General features: G+C 38.9%; 1 long non-coding RNA gene across 1 annotated transcript; it reads left to right on the forward strand.

The window, feature by feature from the left end:
* The first annotated feature begins 3,567 nt into the window (after positions 1-3,567).
* Positions 3,568-25,331, forward strand: LOC127490738 (uncharacterized). Its single transcript, XR_011389244.1, has 4 exons — positions 3,568-5,916; positions 17,311-17,374; positions 23,011-23,082; positions 23,923-25,331. It is a non-coding gene; the product is annotated as an uncharacterized lncRNA (long non-coding RNA).
* The last annotated feature ends 2,543 nt before the right edge of the window (positions 25,332-27,874 follow it).

Consider the following 27,874-nt stretch of genomic DNA (forward strand, 5'->3'; position numbering starts at 1 on the left):
GATGGCCCAGGTGCTTGGGCCCTGCACCCCATGGGAGACCAGGAAAAAGCACCTGGATCCTGGATCCTGCCATCGGATCAGCGCGGTGCGCCGGCTGCAGCGGCGGCCATTGGAGGGTGAACCAACGGCAAAGGAAGACCTTTCTCTCTCTCTCTCTCTCTCACTGTCCACTCTGCCTGTCAAAAATAATAATAAAAAAAAAAAAACAACTTATTATGGTTTGTTTTATGTTGTTTGATACATAATATTTGTACATATTTAAGGGGTATAAGATGATAACTTAATGTATGTGTATAATGTCTAATGATCAAATCAAGGTAAGTATTTTTACTACCTCAAACTTGGGTAATTTCTATATGTTTGAGGCACCTGAACAACTACAAAGGAAGAATTCTGATGTTCTACAGCATAATAGGGCAACTACAGTTTACAGCAATCTTGACATACATATCACAAAGTAACTAACAGAATATAAAGGTTCTCAGCTTTCTGTTGAGAGAAACATGAAGAAAATTACATATATTATAGTGAACACATCAATGAATTTTTGGAATATGAATTAGATCATGTAGCCACACCAAATCAGGAAAATTTCCAGCATCCCCAAAGTGCCCCTATTGCTTCCTTTATATAGAGGGTAATCACTATACCAGATTTTTTACATACAAGGTTACTTTGGGGACCGTCACTGTGCTGTAGCGGGCTAAGCCTCCATCTGCAGTGCTGGCATGCCATATGGGCAATGGTTCAAGTCCCAGCTGCTTCTCTTCCCATCTAGCTCTCTGCTGCCTGGAAAAGCAGTAGAAGATGGCCCACGTGCTTGGACCCCTACACCTGCATGGGAGACCTAGAAGAAACTCCTGGATCCTGACTTTGGATTGGCTCAGCTCCAGCCACTGTGACCATTTGTGGAATGAACCAGCGGGTGGAAAACCTTTCTGTCTGTCTCTCCCTCTCTGTCTGTAACTCTATCTCTCAAATAAATAAATTAAAAGAAATCTTAAAAACAAAAAGTTTAGCTCTGCCTGCTTTGTGTTTTATACCATACACTCTCCTGAATCCAAAGAAGATATTTTCAGAATTTGATGACTGATTTTGATATATCATACAAAATTTTTTAGATATTCTTTACTAAATAAAGAAGTTACCATTTCTAGATTTCCATGAATTTCCATCATTAATTGATAATGAATATTGTCAGATGTTTTCTCTTATTCCATTGACAATATTTTCTTTTCCTTCCTTTTTTCTGTTAATACAGTGAATTACATTATTTTTCTAACATTAAATTAACCTCTGATACCTATAAAAATCTATTGGTTATGTTCAATTAACCTTTTTATAAATTATTTAAATTTCTTATATTTTGTTAAAATATTTTGCATTTGTGTTTATGAGGAAGTAATCTTAAGAGTGAATTTTGTTTTAAAATAACTAACATTTGGACTGTTCAGTTTATTTCTTTTGATAGTTGTAGTAAAAAGTTTTGTGTAATTTGCACATTTTTTTCCAGATTACTAAATGCATTGGTGTCCAGTTTTTCATAATGTGCTGTTATTGTAATTTTTAAAAAATTTTTATTTATTTATTTGAGAGGGAGAGTTACAGTGAGAGGGAGATACAGAGAGAAAGGTCTTCCATCCACTAGTTTACTCCCTAAATGGCTGCAATGGCTAGGGCTGCACCAATACAAAGCCAGGAGCTTCTTCCAGGTTTCCTATGTGGGCCATCTTTTACTGCTTTCCTGGGCCATAAGAGAGAGAGCTGGATCGGAAGAGGAGCAGCAGAGACTAGAACCAGTGTCCATATGGGATGCCAGTGCCACAGGTGGAGGATTAACCCACTGAGCCACAGCACCAGCCCCTCTTATTGTAATTTGATTTCTATAGGATCCGTAGTGATGTTCTTCTTTTTAATCCTATTTTGATCATTTATTTTGTTACTCATTTTTACTAGAGACATTAATTTCATTAATCTTTGTAAAAAATGTTTCATGGTTTTTCTCTATTGTTTATTTGTGGTTTTTAAATTCCATTGATTTTTCCCATATTTATTATTTATTTTATTCTGTTTAAGTTTGATTTGATGGACTGTACTCATTTTTTGAGCTGTAAGTTTAAATTATTGGTTTCCAGACTTTATTCATCCCTCTCCATTTAGAGTCATAAATTACCCTCTAAGAAATACATTCACTGAATGTCCCAAGTTTTAATATTTTATATCTGTCATCATACAGTTAAAATATTTAATTTCGAACTTAATATCTTCTTTGACACACGGATTATTTGTAAATCTACTGTTTAATTTCCTGGGAGTTCAAGTTTTTCTAATCAGGTTTTTGTTACTGATTTTTTTATGCCACTGTGTTCAGAAAGCATATTTTATATAATTTCAATTTTTTAATTTTGAGATTTACTTAATGACATAGCATCTACTCAATTTTGGTAAAATATTTTATGTCATTCTTTGGTGCAATGGTCTATATTTATTCAATGAGCCAAGCTTATTAATTGTGTTGTTAATATTTTTATTTCATTTTGAGCTTTTTGATTTCTTGTTCTACCATTATTGACTTAACTATGTTAATATGATTATTTATCTATTTTTCATGTTAATTTCACTAGCACTTCCATGGAATATTTTAAAGATTTGTTACGTGCAATTCATCTTATGGATAAGTGGGTTGAATTCTTCATTATCAAGAATTATTAGAAAGTTATTGGGTTTCCAGAATAAATTCTCTGCCTTTTCATTTAATTTGTTCATATTCTAATTTGTTTAACTTTTACTTTTTAGTCTTCATGTGCTACTTCCAATAACAGGAACATACGTAGATTCATTCCTAGTGTAAATATTTTAAAGTATGTCAGATTTTGTGTGTGAAAAAACTATAGAGGTTCCAGATGATATAACCTTCTTCCAAAGAGGGCTCTCTTGTTTCTCTGTTGTACAAGAAAGATGAGCTGACCACTTCAGTCCAATTGAGAACTTAGCTAAATGGTGCTGAGTTGTAGTTTCAGAATCAGTCTACCACTAATCCTCTAAACAGCCCCCTAGGCTCTTGACTGAAGATCTGAAGGTGTCTTATTGCTTCCTCCTCAAGAGATCATGAGATTCAAAGAGCTCTGTGCACTCTGCACTGTCATGGAACCTCCAGATGAGAGTCAATGAGGCTGGCTGGTATGTGATCACCACTGCCTGTAGGAATTCCTTGGGAAGGAGTCCTAGGGTCCACTGTCTCCCCTAATCAGGGATCTAAGGAGTTGATGGCTTAAATTTCTTTCCTTACCCACCTAGTACCAGGAGGTCAATTACCATAAAGAGGAGGACTGAATCTATGAGAAGAGCAGTTCTTGTGTTTCACAAACTGCAAATGACTAGAGACAACTGTCTCAGCTTTACTCAGACCAGGCGGAACACTGGAATGTCTGAAGATGGATTGACCTAAGTTTCAAGAGTAAAATGAATCTGTTTTATCAACTGAGGTCATAGAAAAATTAGCCACACTAAGATGGCGGTTGATGGCAGTTTCTGGGGAAAAAAAAATCTCATTTTTTGCAACAAAGTCATTGAGATATCCTATAAATTTGTGATTGAAGAGGAATAAGCCTGACTACTCAGAATCTTAAACACTCAGAATGTAAGGTTACATGTTAACCAGAATCTTAAAATATCACATCAACAATGACATGTGTTTTAAGAGATGACTATTTACAGAGGGGATGGTTGATGGATTACCCAGTGAACAGAACTGCTTTCCCCCAGAGGATGTTCCCTCCCACTCCTAGATAGATTTGTACTATGGTTAAACTATAATAGACTGCTCTGAGTGTTCATTTGATTTTTCTATATTTTTACTGAACAAATGAAAATAAGAAAGTCAAATAGATTTAATTTAGAAATATCTAGGATTGAGACACCAGTTGGGAATTTTCACTGTATCACTTGTCTTCATATCTACACATACCCATCAGTCAATATGAGTTCCAAAAGGAATCTTGGTAAGAGTGAAGAAAAGAAAATTAAAGTTTCTCTCTGGATTGTGGCAATTTACTAGCTCTGTAAAATGCTTGGTGGGAGGAACAGCTCAAACACTGTAGTTTAGGGTTTTTTTAATACCAAGTTGTTTATTGAAGGAATTATTATGAATGAGGAACACGTGTCTATGAATAAATAGTCTGCATGGAACAACCACAGGAGAGGATATTTCAGCTGAAGTAGAATCATTTAATAAGATGAGTTGCAACTGATGGTGGTAAAAATAAGTGAGGGACACACTAATATTGTAACTAGTTGCAAAAATTTGCACAGCTTGTGAAGATGAAAAGCTGAAAAATCTGTGGTTATTCATTGTAATATTAACCATCAAGTCATTTGTGGAATATATTTGAATCTGGTGCATTACTGAGCCAGTAGTGTTGACAGTAAAATTAATTCACTGTCATAGATTTAATCATTTATTTGAATATTTGTCAGAACCAGATGAATATCCCAATTTGCTCTGCCATATTTCAGTTCAATAACTTTTCTGTGATAAAGTTTATTGCAATCTATTGTGTTCAGATCAAAATGGAAATATTTCTGAATGAGAACAATGAATCTCTCAACTGCTGTTACTGACATTAAATGGCTGTAAAATCGGTTTTTCTGTAGACTTGATAATGTTTGCAATGACTTCTCCCAAGATTACAAGGCAAAACAGTTATATGAAAAAACTTCAGAATAGTAATTTCACAACTAGATTGAGTCACAAGTATACTTCACTTGCTGTCAAAAATTAAAGCAAGAAATAAGGTCTCCATTCCCACAGATTTGCAACAGATGTATTTTATGAGTTCAAACTGGTTCCAGCAGGTATTTCATACCTCAGTCTAGTTCAAAAGTGAATAACATGTTTCAAAATGCCATTGTGGAGCTTCTTCCTAATATTCAATTGGCAATGATTAATCTGCAGTCATGCTAGAGCAAATATTAACAGAAAACCCTCTAGAATTCTGTAAATACTTTACAAAATCTACTAGAATTCTATAAATGCTTTACAGATGGGGATTATTACTGAGGCCACTACAAATCTAGAATTCTATAAATGCTTTCGATGGACATGCCCCTAATGGTGTTTGCTCATGGATTGATATCTGTATTTGGCACAACCTATGTAAAAGGCATTTCACTCTTTATTTTTAGATTGAGTTTTAAGACAGTATCTATAGATTCTTTTATCTAAATGTAGCCTGTCTTACCATGAATCATTCATAGTAGCAAAAAGTTAGTGGGAGACATAGTTACAAAGATGAAGACATTTTGTGTACTCTATACACAAAATACTCTATACACTGACTATGTGCCATTTCACCAAATCTTAACGAAGATCTTGCAAAATTAGTTTATTACCCCATATTACAGAGAAAGAAACAGATTCAGAAAGGCAATACAAGTTGAATAGAGTCAGGGGGTAAATGACAAAGTCTTTTCCAATACTGGGTGTCCCAGTTTCAAGCCCAATAGTTTTCCCACTGCACCAAAGCAGTCTTGATATTCTGACTTGGTTTCATATTAATTGTACTATTGGTCATGGTAAGAATATTAATGAAAACAATTACAAATGATTTAGTAAAGGAACAATTTTAAAAGCTTAAGTTTATTAGAAATGGCCAATTTAGTTTTATAGGGGATAGGTCATTCCGAAGTAAGTGACTGAATTTTGCTAGGATATAGTTTCCATAGTGACCATGGAAAGACTGACATTATATACTTGGAATTCCACAAAAGGCTTTGGTAACATCTCAGAGATCATTAGCTCAGATCTTGGACCTTGGGTCAAAGTACCTTATTAGATAGATGCCAGGCTCAAAACCAAATAAAAGGACACAATTTTGTAGCTGGAAAGAAGGCAGAAATGGAACACTCCATCATCAGGTTGGGTGTTGTTCGTATTTGTGATTCATAGGAGTATTTAGAATTGTAAATGTGATGTTCCTAGCGGGTTGGCAATATACAATTAGGGGGAAAAGCATCTGGCAAATTCAAAAGAATGTGTTCATTTTAACCACCCTGAAGAGTTATTACAACTCATCTAATTCCTTTTGTTAGAGATAATGAGCCAAATGGTTAGACAGGGTCTGGATATAGACAACAGCTCAGAGTAATCCCCACAGGAAAAAAAAAAGTACAGGAAGTACCAAGCCTTCTTTTTTTAAAAAGTAGGAGAGGGTTTAAATAGTACATATGTAAGAAATTTTAAAAAAAAGAATATGTCAACCCCCCTCTCTCAAACTGCCTTTCAAATAAATAAATAAACCTTAAAAAAAAGGTGTGTGTGGGGGGTGGGGGTGGTGGTGTTATGGCGTAGTAGGTTAAATTGTTGCCTGTGGCTTATCAGTTTGGGTCCTGGCTGCTCTGCTTCTGATCTAGCTCCCTGCTGGAAAGCAGCAGAAGACGGCCCAACATGGGAGACCCAGAGGAAGCTCCTGACTGCTGGCTTTGGCCTGGCCTTGACTTGGCTGTTGTGGCCATTTGCAGTGTGAATCATCTGGTGAAGAGTCTCTCTACCCATCAACCCCTCCCTCTCCCTCTGTTACTCTGCCCTTCAAATAAATAAATAAATCTTTAAAAAAATAAGAATAGAAACTGACATTGTGGCATATGCCAACATTCCACATGAGTACCGGTTCGAGTATTGGCTGCTTCACTTCTAATCCAGCTCTCTGCTAATGTGCCTGGGAAAGTAGCGGAACATGGCCCAAGTGCCTAGACCCTTGCCACCTATGTGGGACACTCAGATGGAATTCCAGGCTCCTGGTTTGATCTGGCCTAGGCATGGCTATTTTAGCCATCTGGGAACTGAACCAACAGATGAAAGATAGCTCTCTCTCTATCTCTTTCTCTGTAACTCTGTCTTTCAAAGAGTAGGAAGTGCATCTCAGGGAAGAATCAGAGAACGAAAACCACACTGGAAATCCTATAAGAGGAAGAGGAATGCTGTGAACCTACGTGGAGGGTACAGACACACAGTATAAACACGAACACAACACATGACTGCAGCAGTTGACAGCCAGGGCAGGAGGCGACTTGGCGGCAGCTTGGAGATGGAGGTGAGACTGGACTGCAGCAAACCATGATGATATAGCCAGAGGGAAAGTGTGGCGTGAGTCTGGATGGAGCCCTGGAGGCTAGCGGTTGCTCACAGACCCAGTGGAAGTAGACGGAGCACATTTACCTAGCCCCAACTTACCTGTAATAGTGCCTGCTGCCTGGCTGAGAAAGGACTGGTGCCATTTTGGGTGTGGGCAGCAGCTTTGGAAGACTTCGTGCAGGTGCACAGCAACTGGCTGGGACAAAATACCTTCCTGGCTGTACTGGCAGCAATGGTGGGGAGAGTGCAACATTCAGCCAGTGGCTCTTGTGTACACAGGTGATCAAGAGACCCTGTTAAATATGAGTGGGAATAAGAGAGGGAGGAGATGTACAATTTGGGACATACTCAATCGGACTTGCCCCAAATGGTGGAGTTAGAAATGTGCCAGGGGATTCCAATACAATCCCAGCAAGATTGCATGTACCAATGCCATCTCACTAGTCCAAGTGATCAATTTCAGTTCACAACTGATCACACTGATAGGTCTAAGAGTCAAAGGGATCACACAAACAAGACTAGTGTCTGCTAATACTAACGGATAGAATAAAAAAGGGAGAGAACGATCCAACATGGGAAGTGGGATACACAGCAGACTCAGAATGGCAGATGTCCTAAATAGCACTCTGGCCTCAGAATCAGCCCTAAGGCATTTGGATCTGACTGAAGAGCCTATGAGAGTATTTTAGGCATGGAAAGCCAAGACACTCTGGGAAAGAAAAAAAAAAAAAGAAGAAGACCTAAATGAAAGATCTCTGCAAGTGAGATCCCAGTGGAAACAACAGGGCCATCAAAGAAGGAGGTACCTTTCTCTGAAGGGAGGAGAGAACTTCCACTTTGACTATGACCCTGTTGGAATAAGATTGAAGTAGGTGAATCCGAAAAGCTTCCATAGCATTGGCAACTCATGACTAGAGCCTAGGGAGATTACTGACGCCATAAACAAGAGTGTCAAATTATTGAGTCAACAACAGGAGTCACTGTGTACTTACTTCTCATATGGGATCTGTCCTTAATGTGTTGTCCAATGTGAAGTAATGCTATAACTAGTACTGAAACAGTATTTTCACACTTTGTGTTTCTGTGTGGGTGCAAACTGATTAAATCTTTACTTAATATATACTGAATCAAAAAAGAAAAAAAAAGAGTTCTTCCATCTGCTGGTTCACTCCCCAAACGACTGCAACCACCAGAGCTGCGCTGATCCAAAGTCGGGAGCCGGGAGCTTCTTCCAGGTCTCCTACGTGGGTGCAGGGGCCCAAGGTTTTGTGCATCTTCTACTGCTTTCCCAGGCCATGGCAGAGAGCTGGATCAGAGGTAGGGCAGCTGGGATTTGAGCCAGTGCCCTTATGGGATGCCCCAGTACTGCAGACAGGGGCCTGACCTGCTATGCCACAGCACCGACTCCAGGTCTCATTATATTTCTATCAGATGGCTCTAAATCAAACCTGGGGGTGTGAAAAAATAAATACTTGTATGGGCTATCATGTTCAGATTGGTGTTGAGGGGCTCAACTTCTGTTATTCACCTCTCACACTCCAGAAATTACTCTGTGCTCTTCACATGTATTATTAACTATTTTTAAAGTCACAATGATGCTATGTTGGAGATGTAACTGAGGTTTGCAAAGATTAAGCATCAGATCCCCCAAATCACACAGCTATGAAATAGCAGAGTTTTGTCTTAAAAATGATAATAATATGTCAACAAGATCTGCAATGTGCCTTCATAAAAGCATTTTGTATCTTTTCTCATTTAAATAAAATTAATCTGATGCTTTAAAAAAGAGAGAGAGACTCTAACAGAGGGAAAAGTTTGCAGTCCCCACTGACTTTCAGCCTGGCTAGGCACCCACGTAGAATGGTAAGACATACCCAGCCTCCCAGGATCAAGATGCCTAGGCAGAGCTGGCTCCAGGAGACTCCCTGGTTACATGACAAGGTGCAGAGTGCAGCTGGGTCTCTGGGCAATCATGTTCAGAGCTCCTGGGGTTCCTGGAGCAGGACATTACAGCAGGTACTGTGCTCACAGATCATTTGTATGGTTCATACGGTGCACAGATGAGTGTTCAACACACTGGGATCTAACACCCAGGTATTGCTCAGTTTGAAGGAGAGGAGGTGAGGGAGAGATCACACCAACAGAGTTGACCACTCCTAACCTTCTATAAACAGGAGGAGATCTACCACGCCCAACTAGGGTGTTACCCTGGATACTTATATACTTACTTACATATGTACTGACCAGAGCTCCCTGACCACACCCACCACACACCTCTTGGTATTCACTGAAAATACAGACATTCCACTAAGCCACAGAGGAATAGTTCAAAGACAAAAGCCATTAGAGGAAAAAACATCAACTCTACAAATACGTAAAAATAAATGCAGAAATTCAAGAAACAAATATCAGGAGGACAGCATGACCCTCCAAAGGAACACAACAACATTTCTACATTAGAATGTGAAGATGAAGAGACTGAGGAAATGCCAGAAATGGAATTCAAAAATTAATCATAGGATTACTCAAAAGCAATCAGAAGCAAATCCACCAACTTAAAAAAAAAAACATACAAGACATGAATGAAAACTTTTCCCATTAAACTGAGATTTTAAAGATAAATCAAAATGAAATATTAGAAATGAAGAATTCAATAGATCAAATGAAAATGTGGTAGAAAGTCATAACGGAAAACTTTGTAGGCAGAAGAAATAATATCTGAACTAGAAGATGAAAAAAAAAAAAGAAGAAGAAATTAGAAACCTTAAAATCAGTGTTGGAGATTTATGGGATACTATCAAACGACCCAACTTATGGGTTTTCGGAGTTCCTGAAAGTGTGGAAAAAGAGAATGGACCAGAAGGCCTATTTAGTGAAATAATTACAGAAAACTTCCCCAATTTGGAGATAGAAAAGAATGTCCAAGTAGAGGAAGAGAACTCCTTACAGACATGAACAGAAAAGAACTTCACCACGACACATTGTAGTCAAACTTGCCACAGTAAAACAAACAAAAAAAGATTCTAAAATGTGCATGAGACAAATGCCAGATTACTTGCAGAGGATTTCCAGTTAGACTCACAGATGACTTCTCATCAGAAACCCTACACCCTAGAAGAGCATGGTAAGATACAGTATAATTCTTAAGAGAAAACAACTGTCAAGCCAGAATACTGTATCCTGGAAGGCACTCATTTGCATTTATGAATGAAGGTGAAATAAAGTCCTTCTATAACAAACAGAAAGAATTTGTCACCACCCATCAAGCCTTACAAAAGATGCTTGAGGATGTGCTACATGTGCTACCCATAGAAACACAGAAAGATATCCATTATTACAAAAGAATTTAAAGGCAGAAAGTCCCCCAGTAAAAATACAAAAGAAATCCAAAGTAGGAATGTTTATGGAAAAATGGCAGGGCTAGTTGTTACTTACCAATAGTAACCTTGAATGTAAATAGCCTCAGCTCTCCATTTAAAGATACAGACTGACTGAATGGATTAAAATACAAGACCAATATATTTGCTGTCTACAAGAAACACATCTCACCCACAAAGATAAATGCAGATTGAAAATGAAAGGATGGAAAAAATATATTCCATGCTAATGTAAACCAAAAAAGGGCAGGTGTTGCCAATCCTAATATCATACAAAATAGGCTTTTCCACAAAAACTGTTGAGAGACAAAGAAGGGCCCTGTGTAAATATTAAGGGATCCATTCAACAGGAAGCTGTGGCTATAATAAATGTATATACACCCAGTTACAGGTGCATGGCTATTTAAAAGAAATGTTAACAGATCAAAAGGAAGATATAAACTCCAATACAACAGTAACAGGGGACTTCAACACCCCACTATCATCAGTGGAGAGATCAACTAGACAGAAACTCAGCAAAGATAAAACAGAGTTAATCAACACTATGGACCAAATGAACCCAATTGATATCTACAGAACTTTTAATCCCACAGTTGCAGAATACACATTCTTCTCATCAGTCCATGGAACTTTCCCTAGGATAGATCATATGCTAGGACATAAAGCAAGAATCAGGAAATTAAAAAAAATCAAAATCATACCATGCATCTTCTCAGATCACAATGGAATGAAACTAGAAATCAGTAACTCAAGAATATCTACATAATATGCGAACACATGCAGACTGAACAACATTTTCCTGAATGAACAGTGGATCACAGAAGAAATCAAAAGAGAAATAAAAAAATCTCTGGAAGTGAATGAAGATGACAATACAATACATCAAAACTTCTAGGATAGAGCAAAAGCAGTGTTAAGAGTTAAGAAGTTTATAGCAGTTGGAACCTACATGAAAAAATTGGAAAAGTACCAAATAAATGAGTTATCAATGCACCTCAAGAACCTAGAAAACAACAAGCCAAACTCCAAAAATAGTAAGAGGAAAGAAATAATTAAAATCAGAGAAGAAATGAACAAAACTGAAACCAGAAACATCCACAAAAGATCAGTAAAATGAAGAACTGGATTTTTGGAAACATAAAAAAAAAACCTGACACATCATTGTCCCAACTAACCAAAAATAAAGAGGGAGAAGACCCAAACCAATAAAATCAGAGATGAAAAAGGGAATTTTTTAAACTTTCATTTAATGAATATCAATTTCCAAAGTACAGCTTATGGATTACAATAGCTCCCCCCCTCATAACTTTCCTCCCACCTGCAACCCTCCCCTTTCCCGCTCCCTCCCCCCTTCCATTCACATCAAGATTCATTTTCAATTCTCTTTATATACAGAAGATCAGTTTAGCATATATTAAGTAAAGATTTCAACAGTTTGCACCCACATAGAAACACAAGTGAAAAATACTGTTTGAGTACTAGTTATAGCATTAAATCACAATGTACAGCACATTAAGGACAGAGATCCTACATGAGGAGTAAGTGCACAGTGACTCCTGTTGTTGACTTAACAAATTGACACTCTTGTTTATGGCATCAGTAATCACCCTAGGCTCTTGTCATGAGTTGCCAAGGCTATGGAAGCCCCCTGAGTTCACCGATTCTGATCATATTTAGACAAGGTCGTAGTCAAAGTGGAAGTTCTCTCCTCCCTTCAGAGAAATGTACCTCCTTCTTTGATGACCTGTTCCTGTTCTTTTCACTGGGATCTCACTCGCGGAGATCTTTCATGTAGGGTTTTTTGAAAAAGGAAATTTAACAACATATACCACAGAAGTAAAAATAATCATCTGGAATTATTACAAAGAGCTCTATGACAACAAATTGGGAAACCCAGAAGAAATGGATAGATTCCTAGACATATACACTCTCTGAAAACTGAGTCAAGACAACATCAAAAACCTAAACAGATGAATATCCAAGTTATTAACTGAATCACTAATAAAGACCCTCCCAACAAAGAAACGCCAAGGACTGAACATCTTCCCTGCTGAATTCTATCAGATACTTTAAAAAGAACTAATTTCAATTTTTCTCAAGCTGTTCAAAACAACTCAAAGGTAGAGAATCCTCCCAAACTCCTTCTATGAAATCTGCATCACCTTAATTCCTAAACCAGAAAAAAGATGTTACACAGAAAGAGAACTATATACCAATATCATTGATGAACACAGATGCAAAAATCCTCCACAAAATTAGCTAATGTAATCCAAAGACTTGAACAGGCATTTTTCAAGACAGGAAATTCAAATGGCCTACAGACACTTGAGAAAATGCTTAGGATCACTAGCCATCAAGGAAATGCAAATATAAACCACAGTGAGGTTTCATCTTACTCCAGTTAGAATGGCTCTCATATAAATCACTAAACAACCAATGCTCTCAAGGATATAGGGAAAAAGGTACCCTGGTCCACTGTTGGTGGAACATAAACTGGTACATCCACTGTGGAAGACAGTATGGAGGTACCTCAGAAATCTACATGATTCAGCCATCCCACTTCTGGAAATTTACCCAAGCCACAAGGAATTAGCATCTGTACCTGTACCCCATGTCTACTGCAGCACAATTCACAATAGCAAGATATGAAATTAACCCAGATATCCATCAACTCTTGACTGGATAAAGAAATTATGGTATATATACACTATGGAGTACTACTCAGCTGTTAAAAAGAAAATGAAATCCTGTCCTTTGTGACAAGATGGTTGCAACTGCAAAACATCATACTTAGTGAAATAAGCCACTGCCAAAAAGACAGATACCATATATTTTCCCTGATTTGAGGTAACTAATAAAGTACCTGAAATTCAGTAGACAGACATTGTGAGATTTGATGATTGTTTACAGCCTTTGTCTCTTCCATTGAAGAACAGTGGTTTTTTTTTTCCTTCACACTATTTATTGAAATCTTTTATTTGTTAAGGCTAACAATATGATCATTAAGTAAACTGAAAATTGGTCCTTGTAAAAATTAAGAGTGGAAATGTGAACGGGAGGAGGAAGAAGGATTGGACCATGGATGGGGGCTGTGGGAGAGAGTGTCACTACGTTCCTAAGTCTGTATATATGAAATACATGAAATTTGCATAACTTAAATTTAAAAAAGAAAATTTTCTGTATAATTCCAGTAGAATATTATTCTGCCATAAAAATAATTAAATCCAGGCATTTGCAACAAAATGGGTGGACCTGGAGATCATTGTTTTAAACAAAATAATCCACTCACAGAAAGACAAATATTGCATGTTATCTATCATGCATGTAAATTTATATATACGTATAGTATATGAAATATATACATAAAATATATTTTGCATATATTATATATTCCATGTACAATGAAATTCCGTCTCCATTTTAAAATAGTGATTACTAGAAGTTATGAAGGGTGGAGGAAGTGATATGGGGGAAGGTTGGATAATGGGTACTAAAACACAGAGTGAATATAACAGGTTTTGATGTTTTGCAGCACAGTGAGGTGACTATAGATCATGACAATGTACAAGATACTGTATAAAGATCTGGAAGAAAGGAACTGGTCATCTCCAAACAAAAAGACAAGAGAATGGAAAACTGATAGCCTAGTACAGTCGGTTTAAGCAATGTAGGTGCTGAAAATTTGAATTTTACAATTTAAAAATATGCTAAAGTATTCCAAAACTTAAAAAAAAATAGAAATAAAATAAAAACTCAGCAGTAAGAAAAAACAACCCTGTTAAAAAAAAACTTACCAGTTTCTTAACATGCATTTTACCAAGTAAGATACACATATAGCAAATAAGTCTATGAATAGATGCTCCACATCATATATCATCAGGGAAATGAAAATTCTAAAGAGTAAAATGCTACTTCACACCTATTAGAATTGCCAAAATACAGAACATGATAATATCAAATGCTGGTGATGATCTAGAGCAACAGAAATTTGCGTGGTTGGTATAAATACAAAATAGTACTTTGGAAGAAACTTTGTCAGTTTCATACAAAACTATCCTCTTACCACATACTCCAGCAATCAGACTCCTTCTTATTAACCAAAAGGACTTGAAAATCTATGTCTTCAGAAAATCCGACACACAGATGTTTATAGCAACCGTATTCATAATTGCCAAAACTTGGGAGCAACCAAGCTCTCTTCTGTAGATGAATGGGTAAATAACCTGTGGCACTTAAAGCAATGAAATACTACTCAGCAATAAAAAGAAATGAACCATCAAGCCATGAAAAGACATGGAGAAAGCTTTTATCAATATCACTAAATGAAAGAAGCCAATGTGAAAAGGCTACATAGAGTATGGTTCCAACTATATGGCATTCTGGCTAAGACAACTATGGAGAAAGTAAGGTCAGTGGTTACCCACTGATGGATGGGTTGGAAGGAAGGGATAATAGGCAGAACTCAGAGGATTTTTAGGGTAGTAAGAATAGTCTATGTGATACTACAATGGTGTATACATGTTATTCCACATTTTTCCAAACCCATAGGATATGCAACAGTAAGAGTGAATCTTACTGTAAACCGGGGACTTTGAGTGGCTGTGGTGTGACATGTATTTCCCAGTAGTAACAAATGTACCACTCTGATGAATGGCATTTAGAATGGGGGACATTGTGCATATGGGAGAAGGGAGGATATGAAAAGTCCCTAAACCTTCTTCTCAAGTTACCTATGAACCTGTAACTCAAAAAGAAAATGAGCCTGATAAAAACAAACAAAATCCTTCTGCTTGCTGTGTCACTTTGCGGAGACTGAACGTGAATGAGATTAAGATCAAAGGCCAGGAGATCAGCAGGTATAAGGCAACTTATGATGCCTCGGAATTTTAATACTTTAACTATTTTCAGATAGGATAAAATATGCTGAGTTTGCTATGTTCAGACACAGGTCTACATGAAGAGGGACTTAGTCTATCACAAAATGGGAATAGGCCTAAAAAACCTTTCCCAATAGAATCATCCCCTCTCCAAACAGCACTGTCTAAAAAGGAGGGAAACTGGCTTTTAAGTAACACAGGCTTATGTTGGAATCTCACCTCCATCATATCACTTCTCTATCTTCAGTTCTTTTTCTCTTTGAATTGGGAATAATGGATCCTCCACTCAGAAGGCCTGCAGGGATTAAACGAGAAAACATAGGCAGAAGTACTCAGGAAGCATGAGCTTCCCTTCTCACTGGGAGTGGTACCTTTCAGGGAGGTGATTCAATAAAATGCTATGGTCCTATGTTTCCCAGATGAGAAAGGATCATGACCCTTGGGTTTATCACTCTTCCATGAGAAGTATGAAGGTAATGCGCCTACCGGACCAGACAGATTTTTCAGCCTACTTTAACCAATAGAAAGAAACTAGAACTAAGAGAGAGGGAAAAAAATCAAGGAAACAGGCGTGGAAAAGGTTTGCCCAGCTCCATGCCAAATCAAACCGCTGTATCACACCTACTCTGAGACAAAGCTGTGAGGACTAACTTTTGCACAGCCACACACTGTTTCAAAGGGCATTCATTTCTGAAACACCCTCTGGGAATGTGATTTGGATGGTGAAGCAGATTTGGAGGGTTTGGATCCGCATGTAAAGAAAGGGCCAACATGAAGTTTGGAATAATAACTTTCACCTGACAGCCAGCGGAGGGGGTTTACTTGGGTAAATGGTTTCCTAATTGACAGTTTTAGGCCCTGGCAACTGCACTAGAAGTCGAGTCCAGATCCTTTTGAAGGACTGTTACTCTAAAAGCTGTGTTAATGCGATAGATTAAATGTACCAAAGCTGAGGCAGCCCAGCACAGACCCCTGGGTTGGAGATTGCCTTTTCCTGGTTTCACAACTGTTTATTTTGATTACTTTAAGTATTGCAAAGCCCCATTGCCTTTCTTTCAAATTTCTGGCCCACCTCTACCCATATTGCTCATTCCTATGAGCTTCTATCCAACTTTGGATTCCTAACAAAGCCTCCGCTAATCATGTGGTCCAGGATTTTGGGTGGTAAAGTTTAGTTACCCTGAGCAGCCATATGGTTAAGAATTCTCCTTTCTCCATGCATTTGTAGAAGTTGTTCCCACACATCTCTCTTTAGCATCAGTTTCTGCTGTGTAGCAAACAACCTCAAAAATCTCAGGACTCCATGGGTTTGGTAGACCAATTACTGTTTGGCCAATTTAACCTGGGCTCAAAGGGGTGCTTTAGGATGTGGATTTGTTGAGTTGGCTGTAGGCTCTGGATTGGATTCAGGTTGTTTCACTTGCCTATTCTTCTGGGACCATCAGCCACCTGAGGCCTACCCTCTTGGCAAATAGAAGAAGTTCAAGAAGACAAACCAACTACACATTTCAGTCTCTGCTCATACTACTTCCTCTAACATTGTCCAGAGCAAGTCACATGACCAAAACCAAAACCAGGGGGCAAAGAAACCTACTATTCCTTAAGTAAGGGTTAGGAACCTTGCCAAGGGCAAGGGTCATTTGGATATTTACAACATTACCCTTGGGCCATACAAAATTAACAACTTAAAAATTAGCCTGCAGTCCATCTATTGGGTTCCGAGTTCCAACTGTAATTGCCTTATCAGAGGCAGATCAAATGATTTCATAGGCCTTATAAGGTCTGCAGATCTGATGTTCCCCACCCTGCCTTAGAGGGAGAGGGGAAGATCATGAGTCAAAGAATACAGAGGTTTAATTCTAACATAAAGATGTGTGAAGAGCTGGGGACCAATGAGCCCATCTATTACAACCTTCTTCTCCAGGTCCTGGTCCTGGCCTTGAATAGCAATGGAAAGAGAAGACATAGAAAATATGGAGCCCACAGAGGTTGTTCATATCCTTACTTTAAACTCTATTTATTCTCATATTTGGAATTTTACTAGGTCTTATTAGCTTGTGTGTAGTGATAAAGTCACATAAGTCAAATTTCTAATATCACAAGTTGTATTCATAATGGTATTAAGTAAGGCCTGCTTCAACAACATCCCCAGTTAAATCTTGCATTCCCCTTAAGTATATGACATGACCTTACAAAGACTTCTTTCAAATCTTTTGACCTGACATTACTTTGATGATGCTTATGTTAATACACATACATGTAAATCATACAAAAAAAGGATTTATCAGCATCAGTGTTTCTAGGATTCTTGTGGCAATCTCCCAGAACTCTTGAACCCCAATTGGTGTTCCAGTGAGGCAATGCATTCCCTGTGGCATCTGCTATGAGTTAAGAGAAATATAGCTACACGTTCCCTTCCAACCCCCTACCATCCTCTTGTCATGTTCTGAAGAAGAGCTGTTTGTCAACCCTGCACAAAACGAAGTGAAGCAGGTGCCATCAAGGTCCCCTGTAGGTCTCTCACATTTTTCACTCTGCTCCAAATCATTTCCACCTTGCAGAATCTGTCACTTTGGCTAGGTGATTTTTTTCAGAGCTGAAAGAGGCTACTCTGCCTGCATATAGAGGCTTGAGTTCTCAGGGGATTAACAACAACACTCCCACACAACGTGATTTCTATTTATAAAGTGCCCACTGTGCACTCTATGCAGCCCAAGACTCCCTTGGAGAAATCATTTCACTTCCAATGGATCCACTTTAACACTGTAAAATGAAAATGTTGAATTTAACGTTGAAATAAGATAATTCCATCTTCAAGCATTCTATGGATGTATATATTCATACTTGCTTCTTAAAGGGAAGTGCTATAATATCATTTCTGTAATATATTCTTGGGCCAAAAAATGGAAACTGATAACTGGTGTTATGCATGAGAAAGTCACTAAACAGAAGCATGGAGGGTTCCTTCTAGATCTTACTAAGTTTATCTCAAACTCTGATAATTGATCAGAGCCATAAAGAGGAAGAAGAAAATGCATTGTTAATTCACCACATTTATTCAGTGCCTGGTATATTAGCCACAAGCCATGTGAGGCACCAAGGATACAACATTAAAAAGACAAGGTCTCTGGTACTATGGTTTTTATATAGTTTGTGTATCCCTTCAAAGGCTTAGTGTTAAAGGCTTAGTCTCAAAAGTTTATGTTAATGGTTAATGGATTAATATTAATTGTTAATGGATTAAAAGTGGACCCTTGATCCGCTTATGGTATCAATGGCCTCATAGGAGGTCCTTGGTTCAATGACAGTGTGCATTTGGAGGGTAATTCTCATGATAAGGTTGCTTACAAATAGGACCTGGGTTGGGTGCTACCATTCTTTTTTCCTCTTGACTCACCATGTGATCCTTTCTCTGTTCTACCATATACTGCCCTTATCAGATGCCAGATCAATGAGGCTGCCTAATTTTGGATGGCAAGGCTCCAAAATCATGAGTCAAAATAAAATTTCTTTTTTCGGGGCTGGTACTGTGGTATAGCAGGTAAGGCAGCCACCTTTCAGTGTCAGCATCCCATATGGGCACTGGTTCAAGTCCCAGCGGCTCCACTTCCAACCCAGCTCTCTGCTATGGCCTGGGAAGGTATCAGAGGATGGCCCAAGTCCTTGGTCCCCTGTACCCACGTGGGAGACTTGGAGGAAGCTCCTGGCTCCTGGCTTTGGATCCACCCAGTTCTAGCCATTGCGGTCATTTGAGGAGTGAACCAGCAGACAGGCGCCCTCTCTCTGCCTCTGCTTCTCTGTAACTCTGACTTTTAAATAAATAACTCTTTAGATAAAAACTTCTTATTTCATAAGTAGTTTTCTCTAGTATTTGTTATAGCGACGAATGCTGGCTAATACATCATCTGGTCTCAAATAGCACAGTTCCACTGAGTTGGATTCATTTATGCACACGTCAATTCCAATTCTTTTTTTTTTAACTTTTATTTAATGAATATAAATTTCCAAAGTACAATTTATGGATTACAATGGCTTCCCCCCCATACCGTCCCTCCCACCCACAACCCTCCCCTTTCCCACTCCCTCTCCCCTTCCATTCACATCAAGATTCATTTTCAATTATCTTAATATACAGAAGATCAGCTTAGTATACATTAAGTAAGGATTTCAACAGTTTGCTCCCACACAGAAACATAAAGTGAAAAATAATAGATGATTTTTTTTAAATGATGATGAAATCAGATCAGACCTATTGTCATGTTTAATCCCAGTGAGGGTCAAGTTGGGAGTTGATAATTTCTTTTCTTTCTTTTTTTTTTTTTTTTTTTTTTTTTTTTTGCAGAGGATCAGTTTAGTATACATTAAGTAAAGATTTCAACCATTTGCACCCCCATAGAAACACAAAGTGAAATATATTGCTTGAGTACTAGTTATAGCATTAAATCTCAATGTACAGCACATTAAGGATAGAGATCCTACATGAGGAGTAAGTGCACAGTGACTCCTGTTGTTGACTTTATCAATTGACACTCCTGTCTATGGCATCAGTAATCTCCCTATGCTCCAGTCATGAGTTTCCAAGGCTATGGAAGCCCTCTGAGTTCTCCGATTCTTATCTTGTTTAGACAAGGTCATAGTCAATTCCAATTCTATCCCTACAAAAATCCTCAAAACAAATTCACTGCATTTGTGCCCTGTTATACTTTATTATTTTATCCTGTGCCCCTGTTTGGGGTTCAGTACTAAGTTCTTCTACACTGCCCCAGTCTCACCTAAAGAACTAGATAAAAATCACAGAAGTTCCAGGGAAAGCAGTGAAGTGGAGTAGGATCTAGAGGAGGAAGATGAACATAGCTACATCCTGGACGGAGTTCCTGAGCCTAGTGCTCTGTTGTTAACAGCAATTACTCAAAGCTAGCTACAGATGTGTAGACTGTAGCGCCTATCTACCTAGTTGGTCACTTCCCTTCAGAATGTCAAGAAATATTTAACAATAAGAAGGAGCTAGGGTCCTCACAGCTGCTTTGAGAATTTCTGAAGACAAGGCAAATCCTCAAAAGAGGGAATGAGCAGGAGACAGAGAATGATTAAAATATCAAAAAGGAAATCAGTAAATTTGAAACCTCAGACCTGGAAACAATTAGAGGTCAGCTGGCAACTGTCAAGATTCAATATAAGAAAGATGTAATTTTTAATAACTCAGAAATAAAGTACACTGCTAGTATGCTGGAGATTGGGGGAAGGGTAGAAAGGAATGAGGAAAAATGTGGTCTGTTAGCAATTATTGCAGATGCCAGGGCCAGCTTACAAGAGTCACTCTCACCTTCTCAATGCACCACCTCGTGTTATGGTTCCAGCTCAATGCAGCACCCAGCACGCTGGCATCTCCAGAGCACCTCCAGCTCTCTCACTGCTCAGCTAGTTCAGAACACACTACATTAAGACTCCTTCCCATGTCATCAACACGACACATGGGTGTTGCTGCCATTCTCTTCTTCTCCAAAGAAGTCAAGGCTATGAGAAACTTTGCTAAAGATCCCTTGGCTTTTAAATAAATATATATTTACCTATCCTCTTATTTACATGCTTAACTGGCATCTTTAAATATTAAAAGCTACCTAGGGTAACTCAAAAGTAGCTTAAACTAAACACTTTCACTTTTGGAAAGTATAGGTCTTACCAACACAGGAAATTAGAGCCAAATTGTCTTTAAAGTATCGAGGATGAGCACAACTTGTAGAGATAGACACATCTCCAAAGAAAGAACAAAAGCTGTCTTAAAAGACAATGGCATGCAAAGAGACATGAAGATTTCTGGAAAGGACAGACTAGCATTCTCTAAAGTGTGCTCTGTAGAATACTAATTCTGAGTGACTTTAATAGGCATTGCATGAGGAAAAAATTAAAGCAAGCAATTAATCAACAAAAGTGGATGCCAATATCAAATAAATTTGAAAATTCTGGGATACATAAAGTCAAATAGTTTCCTTTATAGTAGCACTTTTTAGATCCTTTATGGGATCTTAATGGGACTGCAAGTCTCAAAGATTGTGTGTGTGTAGCATTTACTATTACATCATCATAAAGTTATATCACCATGGGACCATTTTCTTGTGGGTAATCTTGCCAAACCCAGGTATTGGTTTGCTGAAACTTTTCCTTATAACTCAGGAGGTGTAAATATCTTAAGTTCATTGAAGTTCAAATGGGTTATTGCAAGGACAACATTTCAGAGAATATTCCTTGGCACCTTTTTCAAATATAATTTTATCCTAAGGTTACTGGAATAAGAGAATTTTACGTTGCTTGATTCTAAATTTCTCTGATGTTCATAAATGGACACATTTAATCACGGCCAAGATAATTTGAAGCCATTCAGTTTCCCACCCGAGCATCAGGCCAGTCTTAATTCTAGTTGAATTTGACCTTGGAGTACAAGCAATTGTTTCTTGCTTTGTTTCCCTGTGGCTGAAAGTTATTAAATCTCAAAGCAGCCTGAGGGATCACCTCTCTCGGCAGTTTAAGTTTACAGCTTAGGAAACTGAGTCACAGAGATGACAAAGAACTGGCCTAAGAGCTTCACAGACCCTTTATCTGGAAGCTAAGCCTCGCAAAGCCTACTTGGATGATGAAGCTGTGCTCCCACTGCCTACATTTCTCAGGCATAAAGAAACCCACGTGTCTTCCAGCCTCATATCGCACTTGCCTCTTCAGGAGTCTGAAGCAATTCGAATGAGCCTCTCTGTGCCCTGTCACAGACTGGAGCACATTAAGGGCAGGAAATTAGGCAGGGGCATGTTTGTAGATCCGGTGCCGATTACTCTTCTACTCAGATTGTGCATCCACCAATACGGAATGGATTTATCTCTAATTTATTAAAGGTCGGTCAGCATGGATTGATAAAAGAAAGGCCATGTCTGATAAATTCACCTAAATTGAATTCTTGGGCCACATTACCAAATCAGCAGACATAATTTATCTGGAGTTCAGGAAAGCATTTAGCGCTGTACCATATAACAGATGCATTTACTAAGGCAGAGCATTGTGTGACAGTGAAGTGTCAGGTGGCAATTCTGGAAACAGGTTTAAAATGGCCCAGAACCCAATGCTGGGTGCACTGACAGGAGACACTTAAGAGTACAGAGAGGTCAGTCTGGAGGTCATTATTTCAAAGTCCTTGACCCTAATTATAATTTAATTTCCACAATGGTCCTATCTCTTGAGAGCAAAATTGAGACAAAGGGGACAGTTTTAAAAGGAACTGACTGAAAACAAGTTCTGAATTTCTTTTTTCAATCAGACTGGCTCAGGAAGCAATGAATGAGTTATTCTTCTACCAAATGAATACAAATAAACAAAAGAGCAAAGGAAGTCAAAGACTTCTGTCCAACAAAGACATGCAGTGAGGAAGGCTGAACAGATCAGTGATGAGAGGCAGTGGATTTCACTGATATCCCAAACTCAGAGTCTGAATGGATACCAGAGGGCAAGAGAAGTGATATTTAGGGCTCCTGAGATATAAATAGGCTCAAATAATTACGTAACTGTGAGTCATTAATATCCTTGTTATGGCCTCAAAAGGCATGAACTACTAACTCTGGTTTGAATTTACCTCTTCTTAAAGTCAAGATTTATGCATCAGCCCTACATCTTTATCCAGGCAATGTGGAATGGATTTCTCTCTAATTCATTAAAGGTAAGTCAGCATGGATTGATAAAAGAAAACCCATGTCTGATATATTTGCTTAAATTGAATATTTCCTGTGGGCTACTGCAAAGGTGACCTGAAGTGACCATCATCAAGAATTCACCCTCACAGCCTTAAACTGAGATCTGCTGTCTAATGTTCTCATCAACTGTTGGAGAATCCAAGAACACAGCAAGATCTGAAAACAGGGTCATTCTGTTACCTAGGAATGAACTGTGGTATTTAGACTGGGCCTCAATAACTAGTTTCCAGGTTTGCTGCCAAAATTGAAGCTTAGGATGTCTGCAAATACTAAGCATCTCACAGTGGCATTGAGCATGTGTGTTCTTACATAAGATCTGTTCCCATGCCTCTATTGCCTACTACACCATGGATGCCTATCAAAGCTAAATACATACCAGAGCAATCTCTGGCTGACACTTAGTTGTCTCTGGGGGTTTGCTTCTCGTTGGGAACTATGAAAAGTACAGAGTTGATCTTATTAATTAACTTGGAGGGTGTTTAGGATGAAATTAACACTTAAAATGGTGACCTTTGAGCATGTGGATTATGTTCCATAGGTAGGTTTCATCACTTAATTGAAGGCTTGAATAGAACCAAAAGAGAAGCCTCCCAAGCAAGCAGACTCCATTCAGGCTTCATGTGCACCATCAGCTCCCCTGAATCTCCACTTGCTGACCTTTGGACTTTATCTGTGCACAGCTTCTCCTGAGTCTCTAGCTTGCCAGTCTACACTGAAGAGTTAGACTTGCCAGTCTTCTTAATCACATGTGCCAATTTCTTACAATAAATCTCTTTCCAATGTTCTGTGGTTGTGTTTCTCTGCAGAACCCTCACTAACCACAGAGATACCAGTAATCATACTTCTATCCAGAATTTTGCAGCCTCCAGCTTCAGGTAAGCTCTCAGCTTTTAATTCAATTCTGTTTCTAGAAAACTCTCTGGATCTACCTGAACAGAAAACCAAGTCAAGGAACAGTGATGTTGCAGGCTTGCAGTCGCAGGAATTAGATGGTATATCTACTCCAAGAATCCATAATACCAGAGACATTGTCATGACTCCTAGAGGTGGAATCCATTCAGTTTACAACATTTAAGATAAATTCTTTACATCCTCTGCCCAGCTTTTTAAAAAGTCACTTTTACTGGGAAACTGTAACCAGAAAGTTTTGAGTACCAGTAGTATAAATATCACTCATTTTTAAACTATATATTTATTTATGGGAGGGAGAGAGAGAGAGAATGAATATTCACTCCCAAATCCTGCAACAGGGCTGAAGCTGGAAGCTCATTCAGGTCTCCCATATAGGTGGCTGAGGCCCAATTACTTGAGCCATCACCACTGCCTCCAAGGGTATGCATTAGCAGCAAGCTGGAGTCAGGAGCAGAGTCAGGTTTTGAACCCAGGCATTCTGATATCAGACATGGACATAATTCCTATGCCAAACACCCACCACCTGAAACTCCCTCTTAAAAATCTTCTTGGACCATCACCATTACCCTTCTCAGGGTACCATCTCTCCATCCTTAGAAATCAGAGACAGGTCACATCTTTTTTTTTTTGGGTCAAAAGGCTAAGTTGCCATGTCACAGAGCTTTGCTACTTCTCCTGAGATATCTGGAGTCAAGGACTGCTCTAGGGAGAGAGCCCTAAATCCAAGGCTAGGAGTGAGGCTGAGTCAATTCAATTTCACATTGCACAGTCATTGAGAACTAAGGGAGCTCTTGGCCCAGAGAAAATGGATAGGATACAATATTTGAATGAGTAAATTAGAGTTATTATTAGTGTCAATTTCACAGCCCATTCCTTTTGAAAGAAGACAGGGAATTATAACCCAAGTTCAGCAGGGATGAAGGCAAGCAGAGCAGACAAAACCTATTGAAGAATGAGGAAAGGTTGCATCCAGGGGAGGTTGCAGCCTTACTATCCTTAGCTCACCTCAAAACCTCTATGGCTTATGAGTTGAAAATCTTACAGTATACAAACTTTTCATTGGTTAAAGAAATAAAATGGACCATCTAGGAAAAACACATATTCCTTCCTTCAAGACAAATGGTGTTAGAACAGGGCTAATATCTATGCCCTTGTGAAAGTGCTATTTCTGTTCATCTGCACTGATAATCATAAAGTGATGTTTCAGGGCATGTTTGGAAAAAAATTAGAGAAGACTCTTGTTTTCCCAACCAGCCTTCAAAGTTATAAACAGATTGTTTTCTGTTTTATTTGTGAGTGTATATGTGTGTGTTTAAAATAAGTCTGTGTTGGCCGGCGCTGTGGTTCAATAGGCTAATCCTCCGCCTGCGGCGCCGGCACACCGGGTTCTAGTCCCGGTCGGGGTGCCGGATTCTGTCCCGGTCACTCCTCTTCCAGTTCAGCTCTCTACCATGGCCCGGGAGTGCAGTGGAGGATGGCCCAGTGCTTGGGCCCTGCACCCTCATGGGAGACCAGGAGAAGCACCTGGCTCCTGGCTTCGGATCAGTGCAGTGCGCCGGCTGCATTACGCCAGCCGCAGCGGCCACTGTGAGGTTAACCAATGGAAAAAAGGAAGATCTGTCTCTGTCTCTCTCACTGTCCACTCTGCCTGTCCAAAAAAAAAAGTCTGTGAATAAAAGATACAGGGCTTTTAGAACACATGTAAGTCTGCAGAATTTTTCAATCAACATACTCATTTATTTATTTTCTTTTAAACTCAAAGTGATATGGATTAAGAACAGTACTTGACCATGTTGGTTTCTGTGACCTCCAATGGTACTCTGAAATATTTCCAAGCTGTGAGATATGAAAACTTCTCACTTAGCCCTATTGCACATCTCCTACAGTTTTAGATAAGGTAGACTGAAAGAGTTTTCTTAGCAGACCCTATCTGGCCATTCCTTCTCTCACTCTAACAGTCTGTTCCTAGTTTAGAGCAAAGACGATTGACAGCATTGAGTTCAAATCACAGCATTTCCTTTCAAACGTATTTGGAGTACAGAAAAGTAGGTTTCTTCAATCTCTAAGGAGATGTTACCAAAACAAACAAACAAACAAAAACTTTGCCAGAATGTCTCATGACATAAAATACAAGAAATTAACACTGGAAACCATCCTGTGCTGTGTTAATCACCTTCCTCTAACTATATAAATTCTCTCTCCTGGGGCTGGAAACACCAACTCAGGTTTTGCAACTCTGTGTGTACAGATGAAAAAAATACTGTTAGTTGAACTTTGCAAGTAGAATCATCAAAACACATCTGCAAGGCAGTCCAGGATCTGGCCCCTGCGGATGTGCACAGCAAATTCCAGGGGGTCACTGGGAGCCCATGTGACTACTGTCCTAAAAGTGAAATCAAGGGTCAAGAAAGTGAGTTCACCTATCAGAGGCCACACAAGCTATTGCAAAAAGGAACTGAGAGAACTCAGTCCTGGATTATATATTCATTAGCCAAATGAATCTGACCTACCATTCCAGAGGAATTTCTGGAGATGTTTTGTACTTGAGAAACTATAATTGACATGCTGTAAATGAGAAATTTTGTACTGGGTTTTTGTTTTTTTTGTTTTTTTTTTTTGTTTTTTTTTTTTTTTGACAGGCAGAGTGGACAGTGAGAGAAAGAGAGAGAGAGAGAAAGGTCTTCCTTTTTCTGTTGGTTCACCCCCCCATTGGCTGCTGCAGCCGCTGCACTGTGCCCGATGCACTGCACTGATCCGAAGCCAGGAGCCAGGTGCTTCTCCTGGTCTCCCATGAGGGTGCAGGGCCCAAGCACTTGGGCCATCCTCCACTGCACTCCCGGGCCAGAGCAGAGAGCTGGCCTGGAAGAGGAGTGACCGGGACAGAATCCGGCGCCCCGACCGGGACTAGAACCCGGTGTGCCGACGCCACAGGCGGAGGATTAGCCTAATGAGCCGTGGCACCGGCCTGTCTACTTGATTTAAATACAGCCGCGTGAGCCCTACCTACCATTCTGTACCTCATGCAGATATTCAACAACATGTAAAGGACAAACCTGGATAAAAGCAAGGGGGGATTTGTTGGCTTTTTGTATTCTGGCCCTTCTTGATTTAGTCACAGCTTTCAAGCTTTACATATGATGCTTGTTTTGATATAGTAGATTCATGTTTTTCTGAGCAGCTAATGCAATTTAAAAAAAAAATTTAACATGGGAGACAAGGAAGAGAAGGCATTTCCAGCCTGACTCAATGATTCAGTGAAGATGTTTGGGTAAGGTCACATTTGTAGCACCATAAACTAGCTTCCCAGTGCCATTTGAAACACTGCCAATTTACTTATCACTAACGTATTCCTTAAGAACAGAGTCTCTCTTCTCTCCTCCTGTCAGCTCGCCAAAAGCATTATATCGCCACAGTCAGCGACAAGATGGGATAGAATAGAAGTATTCGTTAATTATATTCTGAAACTTGCCATAAATTCACTGCAGTGAATCTGTATGGGGAGATTAAACAGCATTTAAGAACATTTTCCAAAAATACACTCGAACATAAAATAATGGTTTATGTAGGACAGAAAGAAGATGTCATGGGATGACTGTGATTTATGTATATTTCATGCTGGGTCTCCACTCTTCAGAGGCAGGGCTGAAGTCTTCATTCCATACAACTTCTCAAAAACTTGTTAAATATCCTGCTCACAGTGCACATTCACTGAACAGTGCCATTTCCTGGTGGTCCATGTCATGAATATATTTTAAGGGCATTCAGAGGATGTAGCCAATAACAGGGTTTGAAGAAGGAAATGACAAGAACTTCTGAAAGAAGAGATTGAGAATGTGTGGAAAAATT

This window comes from Oryctolagus cuniculus, chromosome 6 (genome assembly GCF_964237555.1).
Source record: "Oryctolagus cuniculus chromosome 6, mOryCun1.1, whole genome shotgun sequence".
Classification (NCBI taxonomy): domain Eukaryota; kingdom Metazoa; phylum Chordata; class Mammalia; order Lagomorpha; family Leporidae; genus Oryctolagus; species Oryctolagus cuniculus.